Below are 26,306 nucleotides of genomic sequence, written 5' to 3'. Positions count from 1 at the left end.
AGGATCTTCGTTCCCTGACCAGGGATTGAACCTGAGCCCTTGGCAGTGAAAGTACAGAGTCCTAACCTCTGGACCGCCAGGGAATTCCCTCCCTTGTCCTTTAAATGTCACCTTCTCTGAGAGGCCTCCCTAGACTGTATATGTTAAACAGCAATTCTGGCCCCACCCCACATCTCACCAGCTGGCTCCCTTATGTCCCTTCCCCTGTGTTGTTTTTATCCCTGTCTCTAATAGTTCACCATTTGGTATACCTGTTTATTTCCTTATAATCTGTCTTCCCTCTTCCGCCAACCCACACATGTATTAGAACATCAGCTCCATGAGAGTGTCTCTGTTTTTGTTTACAGCTGAATCCACAGCATCTGTTACAGTGCCTTAAGACACACAATACGTACCCAATAAATACTCATGTGAATACAAGTAAATGAAGATGGGGTGATCAAATGAGCCAGAGATGTTCTGGTTCTTCAAATAGACTACACCTCTAACACTGGTCAGCTAGATTAAACACACCTCTATCGATTATAAGGAAAATCAAAATGATTAAGTATGGAAGAAGACAGCTTGAGCCCACTGCCAACCGCTGAAGATAAAACAAAAGAAATCCTTCAATCCTATTTTTGTGTTAATGCCACAGATAGTACAATGAACTTGGATCCTTACTCTAAGGTTGTTGTGATTATATCCTTGTAAGTGTTTTATAATCCTAAGAAGAAAAATGTCCTGTGAGTGTGGGTTACTTTTTAAAATCACATAGTTCTGCCAAAATGTTTTGCAGACATTGTGGTAAAGGTACTTTAAGAAAACAATCTACGTTTCTGCCTTTCCAAAAGAACCTCTTAAATAGATACTTAAGTATTGATTTTTAGGTCCAAGATTTTTGAAACATGCTCTATATAACTGATTATTAACTTTTGGCATTTTATAAGAAGCTTTATAATTCCTAAAATATTCACTAAGAAATATAGAAAATATTAATATGTATTTAACTAACTTGGGTGAAACCATTTCAGGGCCCTTTGAAATCTTTTTAAATGTTGGTTTCAGATGACTTTCTCTGGGAAGACATCCTGATATAGACTGGTCTTTCATAATTCAGCTTGTGATATATAATTTCTGCAACTCCCAATATCTGTAAGAGGCCATCTGCAAAATTTGCCAGTTGCTGAGGGAACAATTATTTTTAAATTCCTGTTAATACAATCTTCAGCTAAGGAAGTAGGCAAGTTAGAAGAGGATAAGGGATGCTTACACTGTTTTCACTTTAACCAACACCTTGCATTACCTAATTTATTTCTCATAGCGTTTGAAAAGGTTGAATCGGACATTTTTTGATGCTGCAGAAATAACTACTAGAACCCAAGGCACTAGGACCTAAAGCTAAAAAAGAGAAGTTGGGTATCCCCATTACCACTATTTGGATTGACACGGATGCGTGAGATTTGTTTGTGCCAAGTGGGCACTGCAGAGAGTAACAGTACTAGAACCATCTGGACAGTAGCTCATGGAAGAGGGCTGCCACTAGTCTTAGAAACGGGAAAGGAGAAGGAATGCCACTGGAAGAGGCTGAGCGGCCACATGAGGAAAATGTATTGGCTTTTGAATTCCTGTTGCTCGTCAGCCAGAAAGGCAGGGACCCCCAACAGTCAGTCACATAAACAGGTTCTGCCCTCTTTTCATTATCCAATAGTTCAATTACTGGTTCTAGTTTTTAAAAGCTCACATTATCCAATTTAATTCTTAGGGCAATTCTGTGAGGTAGGCATTTAAAAAAAATCATACCTCTTTTTCAGATTCGAAACTTGGAAATGCACTCAGAGAAGTTATACAGTAAGTCCAAGGTCACACAGTTAGTGAGAGAGCCAGGACTTAAACTTTTTTAGGCTTTGCCCTCATTTAATGTGTTCAGTATCTCTTTTGGGCAAGGCACCATTAAATGCATTAAAGATTATATAAATATCTAAGATGGTTCTTGCTCTTGAAGAATTCTTAAGGAATTGTTGAGGAGAAGATCTTAAGTAGCTGGGTGAAAAGACAATAAAAGTACGATTAGTAGGAGATAATGCAACAAAGAAAGCTGAACTGCTTTCCATTAGAAATAAACAGAGATTTTGGCAGGGTTTCCCCGCTATAGAGACAATCCAGAATTGGAGAGAGAGAGAGTGGGATGAATGGCTGAATGACTTGGCAAAGAGACAGAAGGGATTTTTTTGGTTTTGTTTTTTCCAATCTTTTATTACGAAAAAATTTTAAACAAACAGCAAAGTTGAAAGAAGTTTTACAGCCAACACCCATTTTCTTACCCACCTATATTCTACATTAATATTTTATTACATGTGTTTTATCACACATCTGTACATCTATCATCCCTCTATCTCTCCAGCAATTCATCTTCCTAAAAAAAAAAAAAAAAGGATTTCAAAGTAAATCGTGGACATTAGTATAGCTGCAGGCATTTTAAAAACAGGGATGTATTGTATTCCATTTAAAGTTATCTGTGTCACTGCACTGTAATTCTTCATGTCTCCTTACCTTCAGTAACGCTCACTCTACACAAAGAGGCCTTGTAAGAATGGTATTTTTAAATAATAGAAGTCAAGGAAAGTGGCTGACTTCCAAGTGTAAGTAGATGTAGAATTTGAGATAAAAGAATATACAAGACAAAGGGGAGAAGCCAAATTTAGTCGAATCAGGAGGAATTAGGGATCTGAGGCTGTCTTACACAGATCCTTGAAAGGCCAAGCAAATACCAGTTGACAAGTAGATTACCACCTCTTTCTCAGTCACCACTAACTAGAACTAGAGGTGTTCCATCACTGGAGGCAACACCTGTGATTAGAAGGAAGGGGCAAGGCAGAGAGGAAAGAAAACCTTGACTTGAACCCCAAGACCCAGCCACTGTCCTGGGTCTCCCCTGTTTTCCCTACCCACCCCCTACACCTCCTAATTTTTCTTCCTTCCTTTCCTCCTTCCTTCCTTCCTCTCTCCCTGTCTCTCCTTGTCTCTCTCTCTCCTTCCCTCTCGACTTCTCTTACTCCTTCCTTTCTTTCTCTGTAGGGTGAAAGAAAGAGAGAAATAGGGGAAGATAGAAGAAAGAAAAAATTAGGAAGAAGAGAAAGAGAAAAAGAAAAGAAAAGAAAAAAGGAAGTCACTTTGGAATCTGGGCCCTTCTCTCTGCCTCCAAGCTGATCAGGCTCAATTTCTGCTCCTACTTTAGGACATTGATTATCACAGGTAAGACAAAGAGAGGAGGAAACAAACTACTCCTGGTGGGGGGATGAGGTGATGAGCCAGTAGAAAAATGGGAGAGAAGAGGAGGAAAAACTTGTGTAAGAGAAATCACTAATTCTTCTAAGCATTATTCCTACCCACATAAACCCAAACTCAGTCCCAGAAAGTCAGTCTTACAGTCACAGGTACCTCAGTGACTTTTTATCCCTAATTAGAAATTTCTTTACAGTTTGCTTTTGTAAACAAAACTTCAAACACCTCTTCTCAAGTCACATGAGAGTCACACAAACACTGGATTAAATACAAGCTCTTTATTTACTTGTTACGTGCCTGAAGAAAATTATATAACTGCCTTGAGTCTCAATTTCCTTGCACCTAAAATAGGGCCAATAATACCTCCTTTCCCAGGTGGTTGTGAGGATTAGAGATAAAAGGGCATTAAAGTACATGCCACATAGCAAGCCCTCAATAAAAGACAGCTGTTACTGTTACAAGGTGGTAAGCCCTAAATTGGAACTCTAGGTGACAAACTGGTGTTCAGGTTTGAGGAGCTCTTTTGAGGGACTGCCTGATTTCAAAATAAAGAGTTAAGGTGAATTAGAAAAGAAAATGCTTTATATAAACCCGGGGAACGACGACAGACTGTGGTAAAGTAATATTTGCTAATATTTAAGGTTTAGTCATAAAGCTACCATATTGTATCTAGTTGCCAATCTCTTTGAAACTTTGCTGTTCACATGTCACCTTTTGAATATTGAGAGTGTCGTCATGTGTTTTGGTTTCAAAAGAAAGTATACACACATAAGTATATTTTAGGGGAAAACTGAGGGGGAAAAGCAGCTGACCTACCTCTCTGTTAATCAAACCTATAGCTGAAGTCTGGCTGTTCGGACTCTAACAACCAGTTAGAGTAGTAACAGCTAATCTGTATTGAGCACTTATTTTGACCAGGCGTCGTGCTAAGAGCTTTACGTGGGTAGCCTCATCTCCTTCTCACGACAACTCTATTCGGCAAGTAGAGTTAATAGGTGACGAGCCTGGGGACTGATATAAGAAACTAAGTCACTTTCCCAAGTGTACACAGAAAGTCGCAACGCCAGGCAATGTGACTCTATAGCTCGCACACTTAACTACTGCATTATACTGGCATGTGTCCAAGAGCCAAGGAGGCAGCGCAGTGGAACCCCTGACAAAGTTCCACGGAGAAAAATAACTTCACACGTTCTGAATTTCCAAACCGAAGTGTAAAGTATTTAATAACCATCCACTGAACCCATAGAGTGTTTTAGGCACAGTGCTGGGCTCAATGTTAGATGCAGGAAATACTAAGATGAGATAGATTCCTGCCTTTGAGGACTTCAGCAGGTCAATATTGATATTCTGTTGTGTTGTTCTTATTTAATGTTACAAGGTTAAAGATAATTAATTGTACTACAATTATATTTATGTATATTTGTAATTCCTGAATAAAAAAATCAAACTGAATCTAAATGGTGTATCTGTAATTCTTTAATTTGGGTTCCTTAGAATATTATGTAACTAGCAAAAGATTTGGATATACATTTCAATAGAGAATGTACACAAATGGCCAATATGCCTTTCTTGGAATATTAACAAGTATCACAAATCTGGCACCATTAGTCATTGGGGAGATGCAAATTAAATCTACTATGAGATACAATTTCACACCTACTAGAATGCCCATAATCAGAAAGACAGTAACAAATGGTGGCAAGGATGTGGAGAAATCAGAACCCTCAAACATTGCTGGTAGGAAAATGTTAAATGGTGCAGCCACTTTGGAAAATAGTTTGATTATTTCTTAAAAAGTTAAACGTAAGAGTTACCATTAAACGCAGCAAGTCTTATCCTAGGTTTATCCCTATGAGTAGAATTGGGAAATGAAAATATACATCTACACAAAAAAATTGTACTCAAGTATGTATAAGTATTATTCATAGCATTATTTGTAACAGCCAAAAAATAGAAATGACCCAAATGGTCATCAACTGGTAGATGGATAAACAAAATACGGTACATCTATTCAATGATTTCTGTTATTCAGCAATAAAAAGGAATGAAATACTGATACATGTTACAAGATGGATGAACCCTGAAAACATTATGCTAAATGAAAGAAGCCAGACACCAATGGCCACATATCATACGATTCTATTTTTATGAAATGCCCAGAAAAAGCAAATCTGTAGAGACAGAAAATAAATTAGGTGTTGTCTAGGGCTGGGAATGAAAGCAAGGATTAACTGTAAATGCACGTAAAGGATTTTACTGGGGTGATGAAGTGTTCTAAAATTGGATTATGGTGATAGTTGCACAACTTGGTAAACTTACTTAAAACTATTGAATTATACAATAAACATAAGTGTATTTTATGATATGCAAATTATGCCTCAATAAAGCCTTATTTTTAAATCCGAGACAAAATAAACTAAAGCAAAAAAACAAACAAATTTTTAAAAAAAAAATCCTAAGCAAGTATGGAACTGAAAATCTCTGGTATTTTAGTTATTAATAGGAACTATTTTTGTTTTATATAATATTTATTTTAACAAATATATTCAATAATATATATAATAATTACATATTATTAAAATATATACATAATTACATAATAGATTACATAATAGAATAGAATATGGGGGTTTTCTGTACTAAAGCTTTATAATTGCCTGTCACTTGATCATGTATATTCAGGTTTAAACTCTATCTCAATTTTAAAGCAATTACTCAATTAAGAAATAATTTCATAAAGCAAATAATCTTTTTATAATTAATATAGTGGTTTAAAAATGTCTTGGATTAAATAGTGCATGACTTTTGAAATGTTTACTTTTACAGGCTATAGTATAAAGTAAAGAACCATAGAAATTGCCTCCTTTTTCATTGAATTTTTGTGACATTTCTTTCTTGTCCAAATGTTTTCTTATATAGTCTTAGTTTACCCTCCAGTAAGCCTATGATTTAGGAAGAATGGATATTACCCCCATTTTACAGTTGAGTAAATATGGGCTCAAGTGGGTTGGGTGACTCAGCGTCCAGGGGAGTTAACAATTATATCTGAGCAAAAAACAGTGTGTCCTTCAACGATTGGATACTAGAGTGGCTTCGACTGATAGAAATTAGGATTCTAATATTCACAGATTATTTCTATATATGAAATTAGAGTGGACTTCCAGTCTCCGGTCCGACATATAAAGAGCTTGGAAGTTGTCGCTCTCCCATCCCCACAACAACAGAAAAAACCTGAACATATTGAAAATCAACCATTCTTCTTAGATCTATCAGAGAATTGAGGTTGCAGGGCAAACCACTGCCCCAAACACTGGAGAGACAGATGCCTTTGCTTGCCCTCAAGATAAACTATTTTATCAGAATCTAACTGACCTGAGGGAAAGGAAATACCTAATTCCAGCCCCCTCTAGCCTTATACCTGGAGGAAGAGAAATACCAAACTCCAAACCCGTCTAGCCTTCCTCTCCTACGTAATAGCAGGGAGTTGGGGAGGAAAAGATGAGCTCTCAGGAAGGTCACAGCCCAGGGACACAGGACTCACTGAAAACCTGAAAGGTAATCATAGGCTATGGAACACACCTCCTGTCCCATACTTCACCACCATGTCACTCAGATTCCTGTATAAAAACAAACAATTACAGCTAAAAGAACTGCAAGCCTCAGACCCTACTACACAAGGACTCTCTCAGGGAGACAAAAATAAGGACATTAGAGGAATTTTAGCCTCTGACACTATGGCTGCAGCAACAGTAAACACAACCTAACTCCTAGCCAGATAAACACAAAACTTCACATTGAATGCCCTCACTTACTTTTACCCAATACATCATGTCCGGCTTTCAACAAAAAATTCCAAGGAGTGCTAAAAGGCTAAAAACTCAATCTGAAGAGGCAAAGCAAGGATCAGAACCAGACTAAGATATGGCAGAGTTTTGGGAATTATCAGACTGGGAATTTAAAATAACTATGATTAATATGTAAAGGGCTCTAATGGAAAACGTGAACTAAAATGCAAGAGCAGATGGATAATGTAAGCAGGAAGATGGAAATGCTAAGAAAGAATCAAAAAGAAATGCTAGAGGACTTTCCTGGTGGCGCAGTGGTTAAGAATCTGCCTGCCAATGCAGGGGACACGGGTTCAAGCCCTGATCTGGGAAGATCCCACACGCCGTGGAGCAACTAAGCCTGTGCACAACAACTACTGAGCCTGCGCTCTAGAGCCCACAAGCCACAGCTGCTGAGCCCATGTGCCATATCTACTGAAGCCCATGTGCCTAGAGCCCATGAGAGAAGCCACCACAGTGAGAAGCCCGCGCACCGCAACAAAGAGTAGCCCCCGCTTGCCGCAACCTGAGAAAAGCCCATGTGCAGCAACGAAGACCCAACGCAGCCAAAAAAAAAAAAAAAAAAAAAAAAAAATGCTAGAGATGAAATAAAACACTGTAATCAAAATGAAAAATGCCTTTAATGGGCTCATCAGCAGAAATGATACAGACAAAGAAAGATTTCAGTGAGCTTGAAAATATGTCGATAGAAACTTCCAAAAACAAAAAACAAAAAGAAAAAAAGAGGGAAAAAATGAGGACAGAGTACCCAAGAACTGTGGGACAATGAGAAAAGGTGTAACATAACTGTAATGGGAATACCAGAAAAAGAGGGAAGAGACAAAAGAAATATTTGAATAATGACTGAGCATTTTCCAAAATTAATGACAACACCAATCCACAGACTGGGAATCCCAGAGGACACCAAGAAGAAGAAATACCAAAAAAAATCTACACCTAGGCATGTGGTATTCAAACTGCAGAAAATGAAAGGGAACTTGGAGCATGGATCCAAAGTTTAAAGGGTTTTTTGTTTTGTTTTTTCCAATTAATATGACAACTAGGGCTTCCCTGGTGGTGCAGTGGTTAAGAATCCGCCTGACAATTCAAGGGACACATGGGTTCGAGCCCCGGCCCGGGAAGATCCCACATGCCACGGAGCAACTAAGCCCGTGCGCCACAACTACTGAGCCTGAGCTCTAGAGCCCACGAGCCACAACTACTGAAGCCCACGTGCCTAGAGCCCGTGCTCCACAACAAGAGAAGTCACTGCAATGAGAAGCCCGCACACCACAACAAAGAGTTGTCCCCACTTGCCGCAACTAGAGAAAGCCCACGCACAGCAACGAAGGCCCAATGCAGCCAAAAATAAATAAATTAATTTATTTATTTAAAAAAAATGACAACTACTTGGTCTCCCTTCTTTTTCTTTTTCTTTTTTTTTTTTCCCCTTCTTTTTCTTCTGACTTCCCCCCACCACCTAAAGTCTCCTGTCTGGGGAATATGGTAGAATTTTGTTACAGGGGCTGTATAACTTAATTATTTCCCTCTTTAATAAGGAAATTATTTAAATATGAAGAACAAAAAATAGAATGTTCTATTAGCTTTGTCTCTCCAAATGAACTGCAGATTTCTTGAAGGCCGGGATTATATACTGCATAATTCTGAATCCCTTAGAGTGTGTAGTGCCATCTATAGTGTTGAAGCAAATGACATCCTGTTGTTTTAACTGGTTGGAAGACACTGTAAAAGCCTAACTACACTGGGACCTGCAGGTTGGGACTGGAGCCTGGTGAAGAGGAAAGCCATTAATCAAGTGAATTAAATAGTTTTGAAGTATTCTTTAAATATTTAAAAAGTAAAACTCATTCTCTCTATGGTCCCATAGTATGTTGTGCCTTTATAAGACCTGCAATGACTTGTTTACAAGTCCATTTAGCCTCTTAGAGTGTAAGCTCCTCTAGGATGGGGTCACGTTTTTTTCCTCTTTTAATTGTGAGAGGCACTTAATTCACGTTTGGTAAATAAAAAGTTGAGAGATTACTGATGAGAGGAAAGAGAGTCTAAAGCCATTCTATAGTCATAAAGCTATGCATTTAAAAGAAGTACCTAAATGTTATATTTCAGAGGAATTTTTGTGTGTGTGTGTGTGGCCTCTCCCGTTGCGGAGCACAGGCTCCGGACGCGCAGGCTCAGCGGCCATGGCTCACGGGCCCAGCCGCTCCGCGGCATGTGGGATCTTCCCGGACCGGGGCACGAACCCGTGTCCCCTGCATCGGCAGGCGGACTCTCAACCACTGCGCCACCAGGGAAGCCCTCAGAGGAATTTTAAAGGAGTTTTTCCCAGAGATGCGATGTGACCCCTTTGCCCCCCAAAGTCAGTCTTCTTAGGGAGCCTGGATTCCACTCAGCCCCTCTTCTTCTACCCAATGACTTTCATATCTCTGTTTCTATTGGCTCCTTCTCTTTTTTCCTGATCTAACATCCTTTTCATGGGGGTGGGGGGAGAACTCAACAACAAAAGAACCAAACCTCTTTGCATTTGCACCATTACCCTTTCCACCTCCCATCTTGCTTCCTTCCTTTCTCTAATGGCTAAACCTCTCAAATGCACGATCTTCAAGACATTCACATTTCCAACCCCACCACAGCATCAAGACTAGTTATGTTAAGGTTAAAGGATTTCTAACTGAACTCAGAAGTCATTTCTCAGTTTCTCATCCACTTTAAGTTCCCTGTGCTTCAAAATACTTTCATAAAGTAAATGATCCTTTTATGAAGTGAATAATCACATGCTCGTTTATCTGTTTCCTGGAGTTCAGAAAGGAAGGCAGGTTTCCAGGTTGGGGTGTTGCCAAGGAGGGCTGTCTTAGTCGCTCCCAGTGGAGCTGGCGTTTGGGGTTTGGCTCCCTAGCGCTCACCAGGCAATATTATCCCTGTTTCAGAGCTGACTCACCCTGACTCATAAGAGACCCAGCATAAAAACCGAAATGCTGAGTTATTGATTGGTAATGAGGAAATATAACTGTTGGGTGGAATGAACCATCCTATCAGCCTGGTCATCCTATTTCTTGGAAAGCTTCATGGAAGCCAAAATAGCTAAAGATTGCTGGTCACAACAGAATCAGGATAAGAAGAGTTAGCTACCTAATTTGAATTCTTGAATATTAGGACTCTGATAGCCCGACTCATTTATCATTTCCCACTCGTCTCCACCATACAGGAATGTGTTATGCCAATTTGTTCTAATTCTGCTTTTTCTGTGCTTTGTAACTAACCTCTCTTTTTATTTACATACTATTTTAATCAGGTTATAATTAAGGCTTGTTTTGTTGATCTATATCCCTTACTGCGATCCATTTCTTGTTTATTGTACAAATTGACTTTCAGAGGTTGGTCTTATTGCTAATTAGAAAAATGTCTCACTGTCATCTGCACCTATAGATTGTAAATATGGATTTCCGCATATTATGTCATATTTCTTAAAGCAAGGTACACCAGGATAAATCAGCCTTATCACCCACCTGCCTACTGGCTGTAAGATACGTCTTTAAGATTCTTCTAGATTGTGACTGTTGGCTTTTCCATTGTTTAAGGTATTCAAAAGAACATCGATCCTGAAAGCAGTCCTAAGTTAGGTTCCAAATATTTGAGCAAAGGCAACATTGTTGGAACAATGGTAGTAGAAACTGACTATATTTTTGGTATGTAGTATAAAAATCACAGTCACAAACGTGTCCAATTATAAATATTGAACTAAGAATGACTGGCTAACTTCAAGTTTCATTAACATTTACTATCCGTTCACTTCTTTTGTAATCTATTAGCTTTTTTTTTTTTTTTGCAAGATAAGCAGTTACAAGGGCCAAAGTTTTAAGAAAAATTTATGGGAGAATAACTTAAAATTGAGAAAATTCAATTCATAAACTTTCTCCTCATGAATTGAGAAGTGATCACTATTATTAATTAGAATGGAATGATACTAATGCAGGAGCGTAATTTGAGAACTGCTACTATATGGTGAGTTATTGAATACTTTTGATGGAGTAAATAACAATGTTATTATTTCTATTATAAATGTAGAAATTGGATCGGGCCTGCCGATGCAGGGGACATGGGTTCGTGCCCCGGTCCAGGAAGATCCCACATGCCGCGGAGTGGCTGGGCCCATGAGCCATGGCCGCTGAGCCTGCGCGTCCAGAGCCTGTGCTCGGCAACGGAACAGGCCACAACAGTGAGAGGCCGCGTACCGCCAAAAAAAAAAAAAAAAAAATGTTTTACAGTATTTGCTTGGTAGAACTTAGAAGAAAGGATTCTCTTGGTTCTGATTTTTAATCTTATATGACATCCATTTCCAGAGAGAAACCAGCAGAGTTTTTAAAATCCTTAACAATATTGTTCTGAATAAATATATTTTACTATGATATGAAAAATGTTACTAAAAAATAACTAGAATATGGTCGAGTAGCCTAGTTTGTGCTTTATTATTTGCTTGCTAGTTGGGGGAAGTCACAAGTCCTGTAGAAGTTATTTTCAAACATTAGGGAAACTCAAAATCCTTTGGAGGGCTTGTGAGAGCAGATTGTTGAGCTCTATCTCAGAGTTCCTGATTCTGTAGGTGCAGGGTGGGGCCCAAATTTGTATTTCCAACAAGATGTACCAGATTTTAGGACCACTGCTCTATATACCCTGGACTATCTTCCATTTAACAAGCTCTTGTTTATCTTTCTCCCATTCCTCACAGTGGTTTAACCAAACTTTAGCACCTCACACCCATTTTACTCTATCATCCCCACTTTTGCAGCATCCCTACTTTCCAACATTTCAGGAAGAAATTGGGGTCATTGGGTATGAACTGCCTCAAGTTCTTATTCTTTTCTTCCAGTTAGTCCTTTTCCATTTTAAGGTTCATCCCACTTCCTGGACTCTTGATCAAAAACCTTCCCATTTCTTCCAGGATCTAATTCCATCTTTATGTCCTAAAGATTTTGCCATTGGCCCTCCTTTATATCAAGTGTTCAACCTCTTTGCCAGCTTCTTCTCCAAAGCTCGTGGACAAGCTCAAGGCCATAATCTTAAAAAACCTATCCTGTGACCTTGAATATTTCTCTAGATATTCTCTTTCTTCTTCACAGACCAAGTTCTTGGAAAGAATAACACACTTGATTTCTCAACTTCCTTATCTACTCTTCCTTCTTCAAGTTACTACAACCAAGTTTCTAATCCTACCACTTTATGCTGCTTTGGAAAAGGTCACTTTGAACTGGCTAAATCCAATTAACTCTGATTCTTATTTTAGTACCTCTAATTTCTCTTTGAAACTCCTTGCTCTCCTGGTTTCCATGACAACACTGCTTCCTCAGTGTCCTTCATAGGCTCTTCCTCTCCCTCTCCTACTGAACGTGGGCATCTAGAATTCCATCTTTGACTCACTTCTCTTTGTTCTGTGCATGCTCTCTTGGCCATTTCATTGTCTCTCTTGGCTTCAGTTGTGCCCACAGATCCTCATGAGAATGTTTTCTGGCCAAAGCTGGGAACAGGGCTAAATTCTACATCCAAGTGACGTGTGTGGAATGCTGTACGCTACTGGTTCCCAAACCTAAATGTCCATCTACTCTCTTGAACTCCAAACTTTATTCTGGCTTCTATCACCACCATTCTGTCTGGATAGTCCAGTTGGCTACTGGTTTATAGCCACCTGAAATTTCGTTATGGTCAACTTAAACTTACCAAGACTAACTTGCCTCTCAGTAAGTTGAGAAAACTTGGAATCATCCTGTTTCCTCTTTGCCTTACGTCCATCCTGATATCTTACCAGTTAGTTACTGGTCCTATAAATTCCACTCCCTTAGTATTTCTTCCATCTGTCATCTTTTATCATTTCCTAGTCCACTGACGTAGCTCAAGCCCATATCAGCTCTTTCCTGAATTGTTAACTTCTTCCAGTTTTTCACCCTTCCAATATTTCTTGCACATTACTGCCAACTTACTAACAGGCAAATTTAATCATGTCCTTAAAAAAACATATTTCCAAGTTTCCCCATTTTTTATTAGATAAAGTCCAAATTCCATAAAGTAATACACAAGACTTTCTATGATCTGGCCCCTCCCAAGTTTCTGGCTTCCTTTCTTACACCCTGTGATCCCATCATACTGGACAACTTGCAACTCCCTCTAACACACTGTGGCTTTGCTCATGTTACTCCCTCTGCCTAAATAATCCTTCCTCATTTTGTTCCACTATTACTTTTCAAGACTGAGTTTTTGAGTCATTGTCTCAATAGTAATAATACTAATAAAAAGCAAGATGCATTCAGTGCATGTTATGTACCAGACACCTTACATACATTCTCACTTTACACGCAATCCTCACAACAAAACTCTGAAGTTTATAACAGCCTTGTCATAAATTATGCTAATAAGTGGCATGAAAGCCCATATTTTTTGGGTTAACGAAGTTGTTTTAAGTGTATTCTGGAAAGAGAAAATATACCTTATGCTGCATCTATGAAATACTAAAAATAAAGATAAAGTAACTTGGTCAAAATTTTTGGTATAAATCCCTGATCACTAGCAATTGATCTGAGCATTCCTTAGTCGATACAGGTTTATTGCATCCAACTTCAGAGTATGAACTAGGAATAGCAGGCTGCATTAGCTATACTGTGGTTTATTTCACTTATGGTACTGATTCATTTTGGGCCCTGTTTCCATGTATCACAGAAAAATAAATGTATATGCATAATATAAAATGGAGGCCGTTATTCAAATAATTCACTGAATTAGATCCAGTTTTACATCTAAATTTTTCAATGAAAGTACTTTGGGGAATTGAATGTTTCTGTATATTTGTCTCAACTGAATTCTCGACTTTATTTTCAGGAGTTGATAGACCACCTGCCAAAAAAAACAACAACCCCAAAACAGTTATTCTTTTCTTTTCTTTTCTTTCTTTTTTCTTTTTAAACAAGGGAATGTTTAGCTTTCCTCACCTCTTCTTAAAGTAAAAATAAAATATTCCTTGACCTATGTTAGGTCTAGATGGACCTCTATTATGTGAGCAGGATTAGAAATTAAATTATTATTAAAAGAGTTACAAATACAAACTTTCCTTCATTTCCGTAAGAACTTACTTATGATGGCAAAAACATTAAAGATAATACAAACACTGTACTTAATTACTTATTTATGCCTAAAACTGGATTCTTGATCTCTTACACTTGGGTTTTTTTTTTGTTTTTTTTTTTTGGCCGCGGCCACATAGCATACGGGATCTTAGTTCCCTGACCAGGGATGGAACCTGCGGTCCTTGCATTGGAAGTGCAGAGTCTTAACCATTGGACTGCCAGGGAAGTCTCTGGATTCTTGATCTCTTATACCCACCCAACATACTCCATCCCCAGTCCTTTCCATCTCAGTTCATGGCAAATTCATTTTTCCTCTTAGAACCCTTGAGAGTCATCCTTGATTCCTCTCATTCTCTAGAATCCCAAATCCAATCTGTCAGTAAATCACAATGAGTTTCAAACTATATCCAGAATCCATCCACGTCTCATGGAATCTACTGTAACAACCCTAATACAAGCTACCGTCATCTCTTGCCTGGTTACTCTCTGTGCCTCTACAGACTATTTCCAGCCCAGCAGCCAGAGTAATCATTTTAAACCCTTAACCACATCATGTCAATTCTCTGCTAATAGCCTCCTAGTCCCAGGCACACAGACCTTCCACCATCTGGTCTCCTAGTTCTTCTGTGACCTCTTCTATCTTCTTTCTGGGTCACTATTCTTCAGCTAAAATGGCCTCTTGGTCACTCCTGCAACTTACCAGCCCCGTTCCCACTACAGGGCCTTGGCACGGGTTGTTCTCATTGTCTGGAAGGCTCTTTCTTTAGATATCTACAACTACCTTCTTCCTCAAGTCATTATTCAAATGCCACTTCCTCAGTGAGCCCTACCCTGCTTGCCCATTACAAATATCACAGCTCTCCTATTCCTCCTGCTTGTTCTCATTCCATAATCCCTTCCCTGTTGTATAAAATTTTCCCCCTCTAACACTCATAGCCTTTTAACATATTACACAATTTGGATCTTTATTTTATTGTGCAACTCCTCCTTCTAGAATGTGAGTTTGATGATGGCATGGAGTTTTGTTTTGTTCACTGCTATATCTGCAGCTCCTAGAATAGTGTCAGGCACATGGTAGGCCCATCATAATAATTGTCGAATGAACGAAATAATTAGCACCTGTCACTAACACTCAGCAAATAGACCTTATTTTCAAGGGGAGAAATGTAAAAGTTGTTCGTTTCCAGTACAAGAGGTATTATATATCGGATTCTATAGGAATGGGGGCAACTAAGCTTCCATATGTCTAGAGAGTTCAGGGGCCCCATGAAACCCTGATATTCTATGATTCCCTTCCCATCTAAGTCTCAAAAATGATCATTTTCTAGCCGCCAAGCACTAATTTTAAAAGATCCTGGAGCGTTAAACCTGCAATGAGAGATTCCTAAGAGGATGGTTCATGATTATAGTTCTACAAGCTGCTCAGTGCTGCAATTCTTAGCATTTCTTCTCTCACCACTGTGTTGCTCTTCCTACTTCAAAACATATGAATATAATTGGAAGGTATGGGAAGCCAATTTGATTACACTCTGAACAGTTATGTGATACACCCTCCCTCCAGTGTGTCAATAAATCTGATTAATATATATCTTTTCATGTTGGGCTTTCTTTTGAAATACATAACATCAGTTGATCCAAGTTGGCCTAAAGCAAGAGTCCTGCATAGTCACATAATTTTTGGTAGCATAAATATAAATGCTGAAATTATTCTGTACACCTTTAAGATTCATCTTTTGGTTATTCCTACTTTAAAGGAGCATAGAGTTTTAGGGTTACAGGTTTTATTTCATTTGGTTTGATGACCTCATTTTACAGATATGAAAACTTGAGGATCCATGATATAAAATGACTTGCCCAGGCACCACAGAGCTGAATAATTGTTTTGGTCAGAACTCCTCGTTCTAAAGATAAAACAAGATACCCCTGAGATTGCAATTGAAAAAGAGTTCTTACTATTAGGAAATTAACTGAATATAGCAACAATTTCAATATGCAATTCTAAACCATACTCAGTTCTACCTGGTTTATTTCCATGGTGACTATTTAAACATCAGAATAGCAAATATAGCAAAGGGTGAAATAATTGATAAATAGGAAAAGAAAAAGCCTCCACAAGCATCCTAATACATGATAGTCATGGGTCACAAAAGAGTAAGAATTTGCAGGTCACCTGGAATAAACTGTCTGCATGGCGTCCACAGAAGAAGAAACCACTTTATCACAGAGATGGCTCCATACTAGGTATGGCTTCTGCTATTATTTGGAGGATTAAGCCTTCTTTCATTATCTAATCTAGTCATCCTCTAAGATGCCAAGAGGCATTTTTGCTTAGATATGTACCCTTTCTGTTTTCATTAGTCAGTCTATATGAAGGTTATTATACCAGAGGAATGTAAAAATCTACAGTAACAATGCTTCATTTTCCTTTAATGGCTTTGTTCAAGGGATGAAGACATTTTTGTGGTGTGATGAATTCACTTGGTCTCCTGATGTGTTTTTTCCACATGCCTTGGAAATCACGTGTTTTTCTGAGAGGTGGTAGTCATCAATGTCTTAATTTCAGCACCATTGCTTTAGCTTTGTTACAATGAAGATATCTTAGTAGCATTGATAATTTAGGATCTTTGATATTAATCGAATGGAGAATATTTTTGACCCATTGTGGGCAGGAGTGCTCTCAAACTACAAACAAAATTATGACTAAATCAAATTTTTAAAATAGATTTTAACAGATTCCAGGAGGTAGGAACACTAAGATAACTCATGGGACTGCAAAGCTAAGATCTCCGCCAACAGCAAGTCACAATTTCCTAAGAGTGAAATTTTGAGCTCCTTCTACCAGGGCCTGTTTAACTCGGTTTCCCTTCTCCATGGCTCACTTTGATTAACTCCTGCTGTGTGTGATTATATGTAGGTTAGACACCAGTGGCTTGAGAGTAAGGTCTGGGTTCTGTCCCGAAAAACTAGGTCAAATCTGGCCTCCATGTGATGCAGGTAAAACTCCCATGAAAATATCAGTACGGCAACACTGACTGAACACAATTTTACTTGAAAGGATCTCCTTCCAGTTATATTTCCTTAGACGTACTATTAATATTTTTCTTAATTTTCTTCTATTTCCTTGCTAATGTACTTGAAAGGGCTTTTCAACTATTGTATAAACCAGTCTTCTTTCATAAGAAATTATGACGATTCTCTCTGTTACTTTCTTCCCCTATACACTTTGCCCATCAGTGGATTGAGCCCTGATTTACACATTATGGTGAGCTTTTACAGCCTAAACAAATTTATTCTTTTGGAACTTTATTTGGCAAGTATTTAAGTGTTGGGGAGATTAAAGGAGAGCTAAAAGCAAAATTAACAAGAGACTCAACTACAATCCACAGACGAAATAACCAAATAAGTTGCTATTTTAAACAATGTAAGCGAATAGGAAGGGATTATTTCAGAACACAAATATGCATAGAGGCAAGAAAATAACTGAAGTAATAATGCTTTAAAAAGACTTGATGAGGGTTAGTAGTTGAATCTCTGAAATATAATATTTGACGTCATAGGCATGGACTTAAGTGGGTAATAGTTTTCTTTCCTGAGCAGCTGAAAAGAATGTTAAAAATAGAAATAACAAGACCACGTAAAATAATGAAAGCAACTGAAATCACTGTCTTATGATTGTATTATTTAAAGAAATACATCTGTATCAATCAATTCTGAGAGGACAGGATGTACAGCTCAAAAGTGGGAGTGCAAGATTTTAAAATAAGGAGAAGCAGGCTAAAATTCTAAGGAAAAATAAATATAGAATCATCCATTCAGAAGCCTTGAAATAGCAAATAGTTTTCAATAAAAACGTGGTCATTAAATGCTTGAGCTTGGTAAAATGAATAGGAGGGAAAAATTCGCTGCAGACTATCATCTCCCACTGCCTCTGGAATGACTTTGCGCAGGGGAAGGATGGGGAGCGGTGATGTGCGAGAGCCGGCGTAAGAGGGGGTGTTTCACGGTCCCAGAAAGGGTCGCATATCCATACCCCAGCACCGCGGTCCTTTGGGGGAGGAGGGCCTTTCTGATGTCTCCGTTTCCCTGCATCGTCCGGGTAAGATCCCGGTTCACCCCTACTGCGGACAAGATTTACAGAGGTCAATCTCTGCCCTGGAGCTGAAAACAAACTTCCAGCCTCGGTCACTAAATCCCTCGAAAACCCTAGTCCTCTCAGCTCATTCTTAAGGAGTCCAAGAATGGCCTTCAACACACTCCGATTCTCAGCTCATCCCCACTCATCTCCCAGCAGCCCCCGCTCTAAGGGCCGCCGCGTGGCTCAGGGTCGCCCGCCCCCGGCTCCGCGCAGCCCTCACCGCCCGCACCGCCCGCACCAACGCCGCAAGGAAAGCGGCGACGGGCGCGCTCCGCGACGCCCCGCCCCCAGCGAGCGTGGCGGAAGTGGCTGCCTAGAGAAAAGAGGCCGCGCGCCACCTGGCCGAGCGCGCATGCGCCAGCGTCCGCGTCGGGAGTGGCGGGGGTGTTTGTAGCCCTCCCTCCTCCACCTCCGCCACCCCCGCCCCACAGAGAATCGGGCTCACGCCATCTTGCCCCCCCGTCCGCGCCCAGCCACCCTTTCCCTTTAGACTCTGTCAGCCCCCTACCCCGCCCCTTTCCAAGCGTGTCCCGGGCCGCCGCCGCAGAAACCGCACCATCTCTATCCCCACATTCTCCACGCGGGACGCGCAGCCGGGTCTACAAGTGTTCTTAGAACAGAGGTTGTAGGGGGACCGGGGGAGGCGCGGGGGCGGGCGGGGGAGAGGGCTGGGGGCCGGGAGAGGCGCCGAGCCCTGCGTGTCTGGGCCCCGCCCCCCTGCCCCCGGGAGCTGCCGTCGGGGGTCCCGGTCGTTAGCGCGGGAGGCTGAGGGACACACAGAAGCAGCGTCTCCGGAGGCGCTGGCCCCGCGAGTCGGCCGGGTTCTCCCGCGGCGTGTGGAGTTGGCCTTGACTCCTCCCCGTAGGCGGGTGGGCGTGGGGCCAGGGGAGCTGGGCGGGCGAGCGGGAGCGGGCGTCGCTGGGTGTGTTCAGAAGCACCTTCCGCGTGTCATCTAGGTCGTGTTTTGGGGGGAAGAATTCTTAAACAAGGAAATTGTAGCTTTATGGGCGAGGTGGAAGAAGAGTTAGGTAGCGTTAGTAGAAGTGTAGCGTCCAGGAAAAGGAAAAGATCGACTCCCTTCTCTCTGGGGTGAGCCCACATCTGTGACCCCTGGGGAAATTATTTAGCGTGTCTTTGGCTGGGTGTTCTGGTCTGTAAAATGGGGATAGTAATAACCTAGATCGGAATTGTGAGGATTAAATGAGGTAATACAGGTTAATGCTTATAACAAGCTCCAGGCACTGATCAATTAGCTGTCAATTACCTGTCATTTTTATCTCCCTGTTTAAGGAATTCAGAATGACTGTGACCTGGCTTTCTAAGTGGAAAAATCAGGAAAACTGGTGTGGATTTTTATAGGGGCAGTGGAATGTAATATCTGACACTCAGAGGCGATCCTGGAAATGTGTTGTTAACGTACACGTGGACAAATGAGCTTAACTCCATGAGGCTTTAGGAACTTTAAACTCTTTCGTTCCAGAGAAATGAGGATGTATTTATCTAGGAGGAGAGGACGTAGGGTTTTACTATATGTGAGGACGGAACTTTGGAAACAGAATTAAATTACCTCTGTAAAGATTTACTTGAAGACCAAATTGAGGATGGAACTTGTGGAATTTCTGGTGGATGTTTTCGAGAGGCTGGATTTCACTGAATGTTATGAATAATTTCCTGATAGTTACTACTTTGCAAAAATAAAGTGCACTTCATTGTGTTATTGCAAGTTTCTTATCTCTGGGAATATTCAAGAAAACATCTAGAGCAGCCTAGGTCTAGAGCAGCCCTGTCCAATGGAACTTTCTATCTTTGTGGAAATATTCTGTAATCTGTGCTGTCCTAATATGGTATCCACTAGACACAAGTGGCTCTTGAGCCTTGAAGTGTGGCTAGTAGTGCACTGAGGTATTTAATTTTATTTTAATTAACTTAAATATAAATAGCCGCAGGTGGCTAGTGGCTGCCTTATTGGACAGCATAGGTCTAGAATCTAGCCTTTGAGACCTTTTCCAGTTCCTGATTTTGTTGAGTTTTAAGTCAGAGAAGCCAACTCTTAGAACATTTGTTGCTTTAGGGAATTACAATTATATTCAAATAATGCCTTTCATTCACATACTGTAGTTCAAAGCTTGGGTCTGTTAATACTTACTTACAGCTTGAAAATTAAAGCAAAGCATTCTTTTGACTCCTAGGTTGTACGGCTAAGGGCAGATTTGTTTGGAGAGTCGTAATAATACTAAGTGGAGTTTCCTTTAATCATTGTACTGTTTCGTGACTGTGGGTTTCCACTATCTTTTATCACTTTAGTCAGTTTTCAGTGAAAACCTTTCAACTCTTTTACTCCTGAGTTTTTTCAGTTTGAAAGATGGTGCTTTTTCCTTAACTTTTTGTATAAAAAACAATTTGATAAATTATAGTAGAAAACTGAGCATTGGGCCATTTCAGAAGTAGTTTTGTGGTTATTGGTATTCAAAACTTTTGAAGAGATAAGTCTGAAATTTGGCGATATTTTGCAAGATTGCTTTCTTTGAAATACATAGAGTGGTTTTTTTCAAGCAAATGTTTATAAAGTTAAGTTTGAAAGAAAAACTAAAAAAAAAAACAACCCCTTTGTTTATAGATAACACACCCTTAACTCTGGCCTGATGTTTGTGAAGTGGTACCCTTGGTCTCAAGGCCGATGATAACCCTTGGATCTGGAACAAAAACTTAAAGCTCACGAATTAAGCATATACAAAGAGCAGCCCATAACACACAAATCACAATGGGTTGCTGTTACGTATACCCTGCTTTTTCTGGGGCAGTCATGGTTTAGAGTCTGTTTGTCTCAGGATAATTCTTAATAGAACTCCTTCCATTTTCAAAATGTTCCAGTTGGGTCTACTTAATAATATGGTCACCCTCCTTTCAGGCTTGTTGAAATTTGGAATATATGATTTTAGGAGGATTAAACGTACTGCAACCTCAGAAATGTACTTGCTTTAAAGTAGTGACAACTTTATTGCTTATGTGTTTAAATAACAGATGAGCTATCTGGAGTAAGGCCAGCAAGTGACCTGTCCATTTAAGCCACAGGTAATTAAAATTTTCTACTTTTCTCCATATAATTGGATAGAGATCTTGGGCACCTTGATTTTTGGTTCTCTCTTGATTTTTGGTGTAGGAATCTGCAAAGAAAGTTAGGCCATGCCAGTTAAATCAGAACATTGAGTATTCTTGTTGAAAATAATACCCGTTTTACTTTATGGTGAGGTTGAATAGTGAAATTAGTTAGAAATCTACTTATTATATTAAAGACTGGTTTTGCTGATGGCTCACCTAAATAGTAAAGAAAAATAATTCAACTTAATGTTTTATTGTATTAATTGAATTTATACTGTAGTGGATAAAATATTTTATTGAGTCAAACACATTTGGTTTGATTCCTTACTGCTGAGGGTTAAATGAAGTAACCCATGTGATGTGTGTTGGGTGCAGCGAAGCACATAAGAATTACGTACTCAATAAATATTGGCTGCTCTAGCCTTAAGTTTATTGAATAATGGATCTGGAGAGATATTAATGTTCTGAGATGCATTGTGGATAGGTGCAAAGAGCACTTAAAACTAATTTCAGAATCTAGATGTAGCCCTTTTCTGCCCTAATTCTCTCTGTGTGATTTCAATTAAGGTATTTAACTTTTCTGAGTCTCAATTTCCTCATCAGTAAAACAGAATTAGTACCTAACCTTATCCCACCTCCTCCCAGGATCGCTGGAGGCTTCAGATGAGAATTACGTAAATTGTTGTGTTGTTTTACAGACATTTAACTATTTAATTGATTTCCTCTCAACTTGTCTACCGACTACCTCCATAAATCTGCAAAAACTGTTTACACATATTTTAATTTGTGAAACAGCATAGAGTGTAATAGACACTGTCACCTAAGATCATTCTCTTTGACAAATAATACTGTACACCCCAGTAATGGTGCTATATTGATCTGGTTACAGTATATTCCCTGTACAAAACAACACCATACTACTGCTAAGGGAGAACCAACGTTTCCATGGGCACTTGATGTGTTCCAGACTAATGCTCCATCTCATTTATCCAAACGTGTCATTCCCACTTAATAGGTGATACTGATGAGTCTCTTACTTTTCTGGAATGGATCTGTAAGTTTTTCTTGCATTATACTACTGCCTCTGATAGAATTTGACTGATAGTGGATATTGAAGGTTAAATAAGGTTATGAATATTAAAATAACATGCTAACTGGCTTATAGTATATACTAGTTGCTGAAAAACTGCTGTGTTCATTGAATTCATAGGGCAGTAAATATAAAATATTATATAAATATAAACTATTTAAAAATCTTGAAGTGTACTTTTGCTATTTCAAATGCTATAGCAGTTTTATGACTGAATCCTTTATATTTTACTTTATTCATATTATTTGTTTCTGAATCTTTAAAAGACTATTCCTAATCATAATATTCTTCCCCTGAGAGTATATGTGTTTAATAATAATACTTTGTGATATGTTTTCAAGAAGCTATACTTTTGCTTGGATTCTTCATCATCATCGTCATCATCATGAACTGAGTGCGTTCTAGGTACCAGGCACTGTCCTAAGTGCTTTGTATACATTACTTGATGTCACCTATGAGAGGAGTATTTTTAATCTCCTTTTTAAAGATGAGGGAACTGAGGCAGGGAGGTGATGTGACTTGCCCAAGGTCACCTGGTAAGTGTTAGAGCCTGTGTTTGAATTCCAGAGCCCAGCTCTTTACAGCTAAACTGTGAGTCGGCATAGACAGATACTTCACAACAAAGTTCACTATGACAGACACATTGTGGAGGTCTTGTGAGTTAATTATAATCAACTTTTATTTGTGTGTTCCTTGTGGGATAGTAGAAAGAACTCTGGACCAGGAGTCAGGGGACCTCAGTTTTAGTCCCAGCTGTGTCACTAAATAGTGATGTGTCCTTGGGCAGTTCAAGAAACCCCTCTGGACTTCAGTATCCTCACCTGAAAAATGAGGGATTTGGATGAAATTAGTGATTTTCAAACTGTAGTTCTGAACGTCAGATGTCTTTGGTCCCTCCCCCCGCCAATTTCCATAGTTATACTTTGTTATAGTTGTTTATCCGTCTGCCTAAGATTTACTTTTAAGCAAAGAATTCCTGAACTTAACTTTTAAAGTCATCAGTCTCCAAGAAAACTTAATGACAAGTCCCCTGGCTACTATGTGTACAACTTCTCAGTAATTCCATATTATTTTAGTGTGTTAAAACTATGGCACTAAAATGGTAGGTGAATTTTTTAAAAGTATGTATGTAGATGGACTGAATATTTCAGGTTACCTGGGATCAAAGCCTGTTTTTTGTGTTAGATCTGTTACCTTCACCCAGTGTTTTTACTCTTACCTTCTTCATGAATAGGGGGGAGATACATGCCTAAGAGGGTGGTTGTGAAATATGTGAGCCAATACAGGTGAAAGACCCCTTATAAACTCTGAAATGCTTATACAAATTCACTTCTTTTTTACATGCTTCCCGTAAATCTCCCACTCCTTTTTAGTCACATGAACTGTGTTTTTAACCACATGAGATCTTTTATTGAATTGTTTATATTTAATATGGACTTCTCATAAGGTTTAATATTTCTAAAATGTGAATCTAGACTGGAAGAGAATCTTGATGTTTAAGAGAGCTCCTTTTTTGACATCCTTGTCAAATACACTTACTTCTTACTATTAGAAGTGTAATTGATTCCAAATTTTTGCATATATCTGGAACGTTAACCATTGTCACTCAATTATATAATATTTTATGTAAAAACAACAGTGTTTTCAATATTGGAAAAGTCAGCTTGCCATTTTTTCAGGGTTTGGATGTCACGTATTTTAGGATGATCTGATAGGCATGTTGGCAGTGCACTTTAAGAACCATTTTTGCAAAGAATAAGATTTTTTTTGAAACTCAGTGTTTCTTTGAGAGTACTGGATATGGAAGCACATGGAGTAGAAACCTACATTAATATCAGTCTAAAGAAGAAAAATGTAATGATAGAACTTCACGTGTCTCTGAGCAGTGTGTCACAGCTTCTATGTCTATAGGTTTAAAAAAATAATCGCTCATGTAGACAACTGAGATAAGGAAACTCAGTTTACAATCCGTCTGTCTATAGGGAATTTTCATAATTTACAGGTGTTTTGATGTTTTCAATTCACGTATGTTTTTTGAGCACACATTATGTTGCAGCCGCTGTCTTCTTTAAAACACTCCTCTGAGACAGGTAGAAACTATTCTTGACGGATGGAGAAACTGAACTTGAGAGAGTAGTTGATCATTATTACCAGGTTCTACTATGTTGATTAACTTGAATTGGGGCATATATAAATATATTGGAATTATCATTGTGTTATACCAAAACTAGGTATAGAAGTTTTAAAATTTTGCAGATTTTAATTTGTTTTTTTATTTTTTGCATTCTCAGTGATTGAATGATCGTTTGGTATTACTTTTGCACAGCAGGAGAAATTTAGATCATGATGTAACTTGAGTTTTTTTTTTTTAACAACAAAACTAAAATGTAGTGTCTTAATAGTGTTGGCTTAACCATAATCGCTTCCTGCCCTTGGAGTTCTATGAAAATGAAAATGTTCTGGTTATAATAGTTTTCTATTAATTTATATTATGTGGGATGCTCAGATTATGAATGATTGAAATTGAGACTCTGTAGATGTGCAGAATCAGTACATAGGTCTGCTGAATTAATATTTCTCAGGAGTGAAACAATTTAAAAATTCCACTGTCTTTTAGTAAATGGGTAGACTGATGGATTTCACAATCCAGATTTTTGACACTGTTTTGAGGGTGTTGTAACTAGTTGTAACTAGTAATAACGTTTTCAACTCTGAGGTATTTTAAGCTGAAGATGTTTCATGGTATTTCTTCTTTGGTCATTTAGTCACTAAAAATATGAGCTATAGGGCTTCCCTGGTGGCACAGTGGTTGAGAGTCCACCTGCCGATGCAGGGGACGCGGGTTTGTGCCCCGGTCCGGGAAGATCCCACGTGCCGCGGAGCGGCTGGGCCCGTGAGCCATGGCCGCTGAGCCTGCGCGTCTGGAGCCTGTGCTCCGCAACGGGAGAGGCCACAGCAGTGACAGGCCAGCGTACAGCAAAAAAAAAAAAAAAAAAAAAGCTATAAATAGAAATGCAGTAACATGTTCATTACATTTTTGTTTAATTCACATTTGTGATGTATAACTTTACTACAGTTAAAATTTTTTTGTCGTGGTATTTTCTGAGAAAAGGGGTATATTCTTAAATTTCATTATTGTTATTCAAAGATGTCAGTTTTTCTACTCTGGAACAGAATTTTACAGGTGTGACATAGTATTGGCTACTGGCTTAATAATCAGGTTTAAATATAAGTATTAATCAGAGATGAACTTATTCCTTGAGTTCACATTTAAACTGTGGCATGTTGAAATAATCTGGGTCTCCATCTGCACATCTGAATTCATTTTGTAAAATATGGCAAACAGCTGCATTTCAATTGAAAGCTAAAACAACTGCAGGACATTAACCCATTGAGAAGATTAGAGTAGGTTTTCAGTTCCACGTTAACTGTATTTATTAGAGAAAATTGACTTGAGTGCTTCTGCTTTTAAGCGACATTTTTTTTTTAAATGTCCGGGAGATAGGAAATAAAGCATTGGAATGATAGGACTTTGATGTGTAAAGAAGTTAATGTCTAAAGAAGTTAATTATCTAAAACATCAAACAAAATGTGTGCACAGGAAATAATTATTTTAAAGATTCTAATGCACTGTCAGCTCGTGATGTCAAGAAAAATGTTATTCACCTGTTTGATTTAAGAAGTAAATAACTTGACTGTGAAAGGATGATCGTGGTTATAATAAATGAGGATTGGGATCTTTTCACTCTTACCAATAAACACTCTTG

The 26,306-nt window shown here is 38.9% G+C and overlaps 2 protein-coding genes across 3 annotated transcripts in view; one reads left to right on the top strand and one right to left on the bottom strand.

The window, feature by feature from the left end:
• The window catches only part of RUNX2 (RUNX family transcription factor 2), a gene marked incomplete at both ends in the record, with an annotated part of 209,301 nt that overhangs the window by 141,621 nt on the left and 41,374 nt on the right, over window positions 1-26,306 (bottom strand). The window lies entirely within an intron of this gene.
• Window positions 18,810-26,306, top strand: part of SUPT3H (SPT3 homolog, SAGA and STAGA complex component) — a 423,577-nt gene continuing 416,080 nt past the window's right edge. The window contains exon 1 of the mRNA XM_082847752.1: window positions 18,810-18,972. The gene's annotated coding sequence lies outside the window, so the exon portion shown is untranslated. The remainder of the gene's footprint in view (window positions 18,973-26,306) is intronic.

This window comes from Leucopleurus acutus, assembly GCF_964270905.1.
Source record: "Leucopleurus acutus genome assembly, chromosome: 10".
NCBI classification, from domain to species: domain Eukaryota; kingdom Metazoa; phylum Chordata; class Mammalia; order Artiodactyla; family Delphinidae; genus Leucopleurus; species Leucopleurus acutus.
Note: the sequence above shows the minus strand (reverse complement) of the source record. Positions and strands in the feature narration are given on the sequence as shown.